The following is an 8,880-nucleotide window of genomic DNA, read 5'->3' on the forward strand; positions in this document are numbered from 1 at the left end:
TTCTTATTTACGTTTGTGAAGGGTCTGGCGATCTTTCCCACCCACCTCCCACTTACTTTTGTATTTAGATATTTCTTCCGTTTTATTCAATTGCCTCCACTACCAGCCATGATGGAGTAACAGGAACCAGATTTAGCCTCTTACCTTAAATAACTAAAAGCCAGACACAATATATAAAATAATGGTTATCAGACACCAGACAATAGGCAACAAGATAATTGCCCCAGCTTACTGCCTAGAAAGAACTTCTAGGCCATAGTACACACAGGAGAAAACCCAAACAGTGTCCAGCAGTCTCCTTGAGTTGAAGGGGCAGTGTTGAAAATGCAGAGACACCAAGGTGGCTAGAATTCACAAGGCAAAGTAAAAAACTAAACACAGGGTAAATAAACACGAAGTTTGTAGAGGGCTACCATTAGGTCTTCAGCATGTGCATGTGATTAAACTACCCTAAGCAGGAGAAAGAACTACTGCAAAGGAGTAGTAAGAACAACTCCCACAGCCAACACAAATCTGTTTGTGTCCCCATCAGCCAGAGTTTAAAGAGTTCATAATACACAGGGAAAAAAGTACTGAGGGTATTGCCTCAGTAACAGAAAAAAATGTATCCCTAAACTAAAGGCTACTTTCATTCTGCCTTTAAAAAGCTCAAAACAGGGGCACCTGTGTGGCTTAGTCAGCTAAGCGTCCAACTTTCGCTTAGGTCATGATCTCGCGGTTCGTGGGTTCGGGCCCCGCATCCNATTAAAAATAATAATAATAATAAAAAGCTCAAAACAATTATTTCAGACTCAAATTATTCCCATATTCCCAAGGAACCTAATAATGTCCCAGAACAAAGGAATGGAAAAAAAAGAAAAAAAAAAAACCCAGCACCTGACAAAATTAAAAAAATGACAATGTCTGGTATCCACTCAAAAAGTACATAACAAAAACAAATCAGATCTACAAAAAGGGAAAAAAGGGACCCAGAGATAACACAGATGACAGTATAAAGGACACATGGTTTTAATTTTTTTTAATGCTTTCAAGTTTATTTGAGAGACAGAGAGAGCAAGTGGGGGAGGGGCAGAGAAAGAGGCAGAGAGAGAGAAGATCTCAAGCAGGCTCTGCACTGTCAGCGCTAAACCCAATACAAGAATTGAACGCACAAACCGTGAGATCAGATCTGAGTCAAAACCAAGAGTTAGATGCTTAACCAACTGAGCCACTCAGGTGCCCCAAGGATACACATTTCTTTAAAGTAATCTGCACACCCAACATGGGACTCAAACTTACAACCCTGAGATAAGAGTTGTGTGCTCTACTGACTGAGCCAAACACATTTTAAAGAGAAACATGAAGGAGAAGAAAAAAGACCTAAATCAAGTTTCTAAATATTAAAAAAACAAAAAGTCTGAGGTGAAAAATACAGTTAGTGTATGAGATCAACAGCAAGTTAGACAATGCAAAAGAATAATGAACTTAAAGACATAGTGTAAGACATAGTGAAAAATACAGTCAGTGTATGAGATCAACAGCAAATTAGACAATGCAAAAGAATAATGAACTTAAAGACACAGTGTAAGAAACTATTCAAATTGAAATACAAAAAAAATTGAGAATTTAGAGTATCACTCAGCCAGGTAGACAAATCCAAATCTGATGAAAACAAAGAAACGCCAACAAACTTGAAGCACAAGTTGTATGAACAAATTGCACCACAGCACATTAAAAACAAGTTGCTTAAAACCAGTAATAAAAAGGACTTCTTCAAAGTAGCCAAGAAAGGCCAATAACATATACTGGAAACAATACAAGCTAGAAGACCATGGAGCAACATTTGTACAGTACTGAAAGAACATCACCAACCTAAAATTCCATATGTAGCAAAACATCTTCCAAAATAAGGGCAAAATAAAGACTTCTTATACAAATGCTGAAAGAATTTATTACCTGCATACCTGCACGTTTTATATGTATGTATGTGCTTCAATATTTTTTCATGCTCATATAATCAAATATAGAAAGAGACCTACATGGCCTTTTTTTGGCAATAATACAGACATCCCTCTATCTCAACTTTTTCTTGAATACACACATCATGATGCATACATAAATCATGCAATTAATTCTTCTATTGATAAATATTCACTTTGTTTCCATATTCTGTCATTAAAAATAACCACAGGGGTACCTGGGTGGCTGAGTCAATTAAGCATCCAACTTTGGCTCGGGTCATCATCTCACAGTTCGTGGGTGCAAGCCCTGCATCAGGCTTTGTGCTGATAGCTCAAGGACTTCATTGGCTTCTCTCTCTCTCTCTCTGCCTTTTCCCCACTCACACACACTCTCTCTCTCTCAAAAATAAAGAGAAAGCAAGAGTGAGGGAGGGGCAGAGAGAGAGGAAAAAGAGAGAAAGGGGGGAGGAGGAGGGAGACGGAGACAGAGAGACAGAGAGAACCCCAAGCAGGCTCCACACTGTCAGAGCAGAGCCCAATATGGGGCTCAATCCCACAAACCATGAGCTCATGACCTGAGCCAAAGTCGGACGCTTAACTGACTGAACCATCCAGGCGCCCCTAAAAAAACGTTTGCAATAAAAAAATTTTTTTAATATATTTAACCATATGTTGGCGAGAAGGCAGAGAAAGAGGATCTCTTTTGCATTGCTGGTGGGAATGCAAACTGGTACAACCACTCTGAAAAACGGTATGGAAGTCCCTCAAAAAATTAAAAATAGAACTACCCTATGACCCAGCAATTGCACTTATAGGTATTTATACAAGGATATAGGTATATCCATATCCAAGGGATACAGGACACAGGTATGCTGTTTCATAGGGGAACATGCACCCCAATGTTTATAGCAGCAATATCAACAATAGCCAAAGTATGGAAAGAGCCAAAATGTCCATCGATGGATGAATGGATAAAGAAGATGTGGTGTATATATACAATGGAGTATTACTCCGGCAATCAAAAAGAATGGAATCTTTCCATTTACAACTACATGCATAGAACTAGACTAAGCGAAATTAGAGAAAGACAAATATCATATGACTTCCCTCATATGAGGACTTTAAGATACAAAACAGATAAACATAAGGGAATCAAATATAATATAAAAACAGGGAGGAGGACAAAACATAAGAGACTCTTAAATATGAAAAACAGAGGGTTACTGGAGGGGTGGTGGGAGGGGGGATGGGCTAAACTGGTAAGGCGCATTAAGGAAGCTACTCCTGAAATCACTATTGCACTGTAGGCTAACTAACCTGGATGTAAATTTTAAAAAAAATAAATTACATTTATATATATATTTAATCATATATGTGAAGATTATTTATGGACTCTATTCCACTAGTCTATGTCTGTCTTAGTACCAATACTATTAACTTCCTTATGGTATCCTTTATCATTAAAGCCTTTAATTTTTATAAAATCAAACACATCTCTTATAACAGCTTCTGGGTTTCTAATCTTAAAATTTCCTTTGGGGCACTTGGGTAGCTCAGCTGGTTAAGCATCTGACTTTGGCTCTGGTTTCATAATCTCATGCTTCATGAGTTCAAGCCCTGCAATGGTCCCTGCACTGACAGTGTAGAGTCTGCTTGGGATGCTCTCTCTCTCTCTCTCTCTCTACCCCTGCCCCACTTGCATGCTGTCTCTCTCTCAAAAATAAATAAACTTTAAAAAATTTTCCTTCGTCCTTGTTTACATAGCTAACGCTAGAGAATAACCTTATTTTTTAAACAAGGCTTTAATCCATCTGGGGGTTACCTTAAAACAGGAACCCAATTATATTTTTTCCAGATGGGCTGACAGTTGTACCAGCACCACTTGTTACACAGTCTACCCATTACCCACTGAATTGTAACACTATCTTTATTACACTTGCACATATTTCTGGATCCTCTATTTGTTCAACTAATCTACTTATCCCAATACCATATTTATTTTTTAATGTATCTCTGAATACTTTTAAGTTTATTTATTTTGAGAGACACAAAACAGATACACAAAATGGAGACACAAAATATTTTGAGAGGCACACACCCACACACAGGCCAGTGGGAGAGGGGACAAGAAAAGGAGAGGGAGAGAATACCATGCAGGCTCCATACCACCAATGCAGAGCTCAATGTGGGGCTCCAATTCATGAGCTGTGAGATCATGACCTGAGCTGAAGTCAGGTGCTTAATCGTCTGAGTCACCCACGTGCCCCGCCAATACCATATTTAATCTGAATTTTAAAAATGTAGACTATTTCGATAACTGTAAGACATTCCTCCTTCACTATTCCTTTTCAGTTTCCTTGACTATTCTCTGAATATACTGGAAAACATGAGAGTTTTACTTCATTTTCCAATATTGATAATAATAATTTAACTCTACTGTTGTAATGCATTTACTAGAATCTCTAAGGCCATCTTAAATATTAAGTGGAGGCGTCTGGGTGGCTCACTCTGTTAAGTGTCTGACTTCAGCTCATGTCATGATCTCACAGTTGATGGGTTTGAGCCCCGCATCAGGCTCTCTGCTGTCAGCACAAAGCCTACTTCAGATTCTCTGTCTCTCCCACTCTCTCTCCCTTCCCCCAGTCATGCTTTCTCAAAAATAAACATTTAAAAATACACATATATAAACATACAAATTTATATATGTACAAATTTGTGTGTGTGTGATTGTGAGGGGCACCTGGGTGGCTCAGTCAGTTAAGCATCTGACTTCAGGTCAGGTCATGATCTCACAGTTCATGGGTTCGAGCCCCACATCAGGCTCTGTGCTGACAGCTTAGAGCCTGGAGCCTGCTTCCAATTCTGTGTCTCCTTCTCTCTCTGCCCCTCTCCAACTCGTTCTCTCTCTCAAAAATAAACATTTGGGGTGCCTGGGTGGCTCAGCTGGTTGAGCATCTGACTTTGGCTTGGGTCATGATCTCAAGACTCATGAGGTTGAGCACAGCAACGGGCTCTGTGCTGACAGCTTGGAGCTTAAAGACTGCTTTGGATTCTGTGTCTACCTCTCACTCTGGCCCTTCCCCACTGACACCCTTGTATCTCTCTCCTTCAAAATAAAGAAACATTTAAAAAAAATTTTGTTAAGAAATAAACATTAAAAATTATAAATAGGGGCACCTGGGAGGCTCAGTCAGTTAAGAGTCCATCTTCAGCTCAGGTCATGATCTCACAGTTGTGGGTTTGAGACCCTTGTCGGGCTCTGTGCTGACAGCTTAGAGCTGGGAGCCTGGAGCCTGTTTCAGATTCTGTGTCTCTCTCTCTGCCCCTGCTCTGCTCAAGTTCTGTCTCTCAAAAATAAATGTTAAAAAAAAGTAAAATTAAATAAAAATTAAAAAATAAAAGTGATTGTGAGTATCCATGTCTGGGTCCTTACTGTAACAGTTTTGCCATTGAGGATATTTGCTATAATTTCCTCCTATTCTTAATTTACTTTTGATTTTTTTTTTAAAACGTAAGCTCTACACTCAACATGGGGCTTGAACTCACAACCCTGAGATCAAGTGGCATGCTCTATCGACTAAGCTAGCAAGGCACCTGTAATTAGAAATGGTCTTAATGAACTTTATTAAATGTCTTCTCGGCAGCTACTGATGGTTTACTACATTCATCTGTTACATAATCTATTAACCCTTGCATTGGTGTAATATACCCTATGGGTCAAAATGTACTATTAGTCTGTTGCTTCATATCTAGATTCTATTGCCTATTTCTATTTAAAAATTTTATAAGTGAAACTGATCTTTTTGGGTAACATTTTTATCAGGGATAAAAGTAAGTGTGCTTCACAGAATGCATTCAGTAGCTATGCATCTTCTAGACCACAGAAAATGTTCCATTATTATCATTATTATATGTTCTTTATAAATTAAATGAAATGCAGTTGTGAAACTATCCGCTATGCTGCTTCTTTGAAGAACATATCTTCTTTTTTAAAATTCTTTAATGTTTCTTGAGAGAGAGAGAGAGAGAAAATGAGTGTGGGGGGGGGGAGCAGCAGAGAGAGGAGACACAGAATCTGAAGCAGGCTCCAGGCTCTGAGCTGTCAGCACAGAGCCTGATGTGGGACTTACACTCACAAACCTCGATACCATGACCTGAGCTAAAGTCAGACACTTAACCTACTGAGCCACCCGGGAGCTCAGGACATATTTTCAATCATCTTTTAACTCCTTAGTGGGAATGGGTCAATTCAAGTTTTTCACTTCTTGGGTCAATTTTACTAATTTATATTTTGCTATTAAATGCTTATCTTCTCAATTTTTTTTTAAATTTTTTTCAATGTGTTTTATTTATTTCTGAGAGAGAGAGAGACAGCGTGAGCAGGGAAGGGTCAGAGAGAGGGAGACACAGAATCTGAAACAGGCTCCAGGCTCTGAGCTGCCTGTCAGCACAGATCCCGATGCGGGGCTCAAACCCACAAACCGTGAGATCATGACCTGAGCCGAAGTCGGACGCTTAACCAACTGAGCCACCCAGGCGCCCCTTTTTATTTATTTTGAAAGAGAGATAGAGAACAAGCGGGGAAGGGACAGAGACAGAGGGAGACAGAATCCCAAATAGGCTCCACACTGCCAGCACAGAGCCCAATGTGGGCCTGGAACTCATGAACCGTGAGATCGTGACCTGAGCCGAAGTCGGACCCTTAACCAACTGAGCCACCCAGGCGCCCCTATCCTCTCAATTTTCAATTTTGGCATTGTAGCATGCATGTGATATTCTCAAGAAAATGTGTATAACATTCCATTAATCTCTCCTATATCCAGGATATCTATGAGGTTTCCTTTCTAATTCTAATCTTCTGTGTTTCTACTTGATTTTTTTTTCCTTCTACAGCAGGTTTATCTAGTTATTGGTCTTTGCAAAGAACCAGCTTTGCAATTTATCCTTTCCACTATTTTTGTTCTGTTGTTTCTAATTCAGTAATGACAGTTTTATCTTTAATTTCTTTGTCCTACTTGGTTTTGGCTNACCGACTAAGCCACCCAGGCGCCCCTTGGTTTTATTTTCTTAATCCCTAAATATAAGTACTAAATTATCTTATTTACTTAATAAAAATATTTTACTTGTATACATTTTCCTCTAATGTTTACCAATTAAGTGGAAATGTTCTCATGGCTTTCTAAATGGTCTTAATCTCACTTTTGATTTTAAAATGTCTTAAGTCCATCATTAGAAGAATGGATAATAAAGGGCACATTCACAACTAAATACTACACAATAGTTTAACTGCATGAAATGAATGGATAATTTACCAACAGAGAAAGATCTAAAGGACATACCTTGGATTGGGAAAGAAAAAAAAAGGAAGCTACAGAATGATACATACTGTATAAAACCACTGAAGTCAAAATTTTAAACCAGCATTAAAGCACATTGTATCTGGATGTAGATACATCATATAAAAATACAATAGTTATTGAAGGTTACGCACTCTGAATGTTGTCTCAGAGCAAACAAATAGGGACTGGGGAGTAAGTTCTCTGCTTTAGTATTGGTATTAATTTTCTCGTATATAAACAATTTAATGAGAATTAATGCATATAAACAAAAGCTAACAATTTGTACCAAGGCTACTTAGTATTCCTTAACAATTAAACACAACACTATCAAAATAAAGGCCCTTAATATTCCAGCTACCTAGTTTTACACAATTAATTCACTATGGTAACAAAATCAGCCTTTTATTCCTTCTTTTGATAAAGATTTACTGACAACAGGCTATTTAGATATAGGAGGGTAAGACAACAGGGGTTCTAATCTACTTCAATTTCTTTTCCAGCATATACCAAAAGACAAGAAGGCATGCATACTTTCATTCTGATCTGACAGTTTGTCCAGGGAGGACAGGAAAAGACAGACAACATGAAGGCAGTAAAAATGAATGCATATGAAAATGCTATTTGTTCAGTATATAGATGTATATCCCACAAAAGTCTGACACTCCTCTAGGAGCTTGTGGTTCACAGGATGGGAATCATTATGGAGCACAAGAAAATTCAAGCTCTGCATGGAAAGTAAGGCTTTCCATTATTTGTCCTGAATTTGTCCTTATCCTTGCAGTCTGTTATCTGGCAACCTTTTCCTTTGTCTACCCTACCTACACTATTTGAAATTTTCTCAGAATTATAATGATTGTAGTAACCCCAATTAAAAAATGTTCCTGACTAAATTCATGCACTATGACATACAGCTCAATTGCCTACCCGTAGATTTCAAAACTGATTCTGAAGATACTACTTTTAAGTGGGGAGGTGGGAGAAAGGGAATACCATGGCAATAAAATCAAGTTTCATGCCCAAAATTCTGGCCTTACCATTTAAATAAGACCAGATATTCAAATTTTAGGAAAAGCAGAGGGAACTATGTTATTAATATATGTAACATCAAAAAATAGTTGGTGACCTGGGGTACCTGGGTGGCTCAGTTGGTTAAGTGCCTGACTTCTGCTCAGGTCATGATCTTGTGGTTCGCAAGTTCAAGCCCCACATCAAGTTCTGTGCTGACAGCTCAAAGCCTAGAGCCTGCTTCAGATTCTGTGTTTCCCTCTTTCTCTGCCCCTCGCCCATTCATGCAAAGTCTCTCTCTCAAAAAAAAGAAAAAACTGAAAAATTGAAAACAAAAGACATAGTTGGTGACCTAATGAGAACCTTTTAATATTTAGAAACTGCCTGTATTCCACAGTCTAGTCTATTTCAAAAGGTAAAGAGTCATATTCAAGCAACCATGAGAAAAACATTAGGAAAACTGGTAAATAATAGTAATAGAAAAGATCAATATGAATCCAGGTCTCTACAAGCAGGTGGCAGAACTGTTTGTGCTTTTAACAAAAATCTGGACCAAGAAACAGACGGCAGGCTAGTGAAATCTAGTTATATAATTA

Source organism: Crocuta crocuta, unplaced genomic scaffold (genome assembly GCF_008692635.1).
Source record: "Crocuta crocuta isolate KB4526 unplaced genomic scaffold, BGI_CrCroc_1.0 scaffold125, whole genome shotgun sequence".
Lineage (NCBI taxonomy): Eukaryota > Metazoa > Chordata > Mammalia > Carnivora > Hyaenidae > Crocuta > Crocuta crocuta.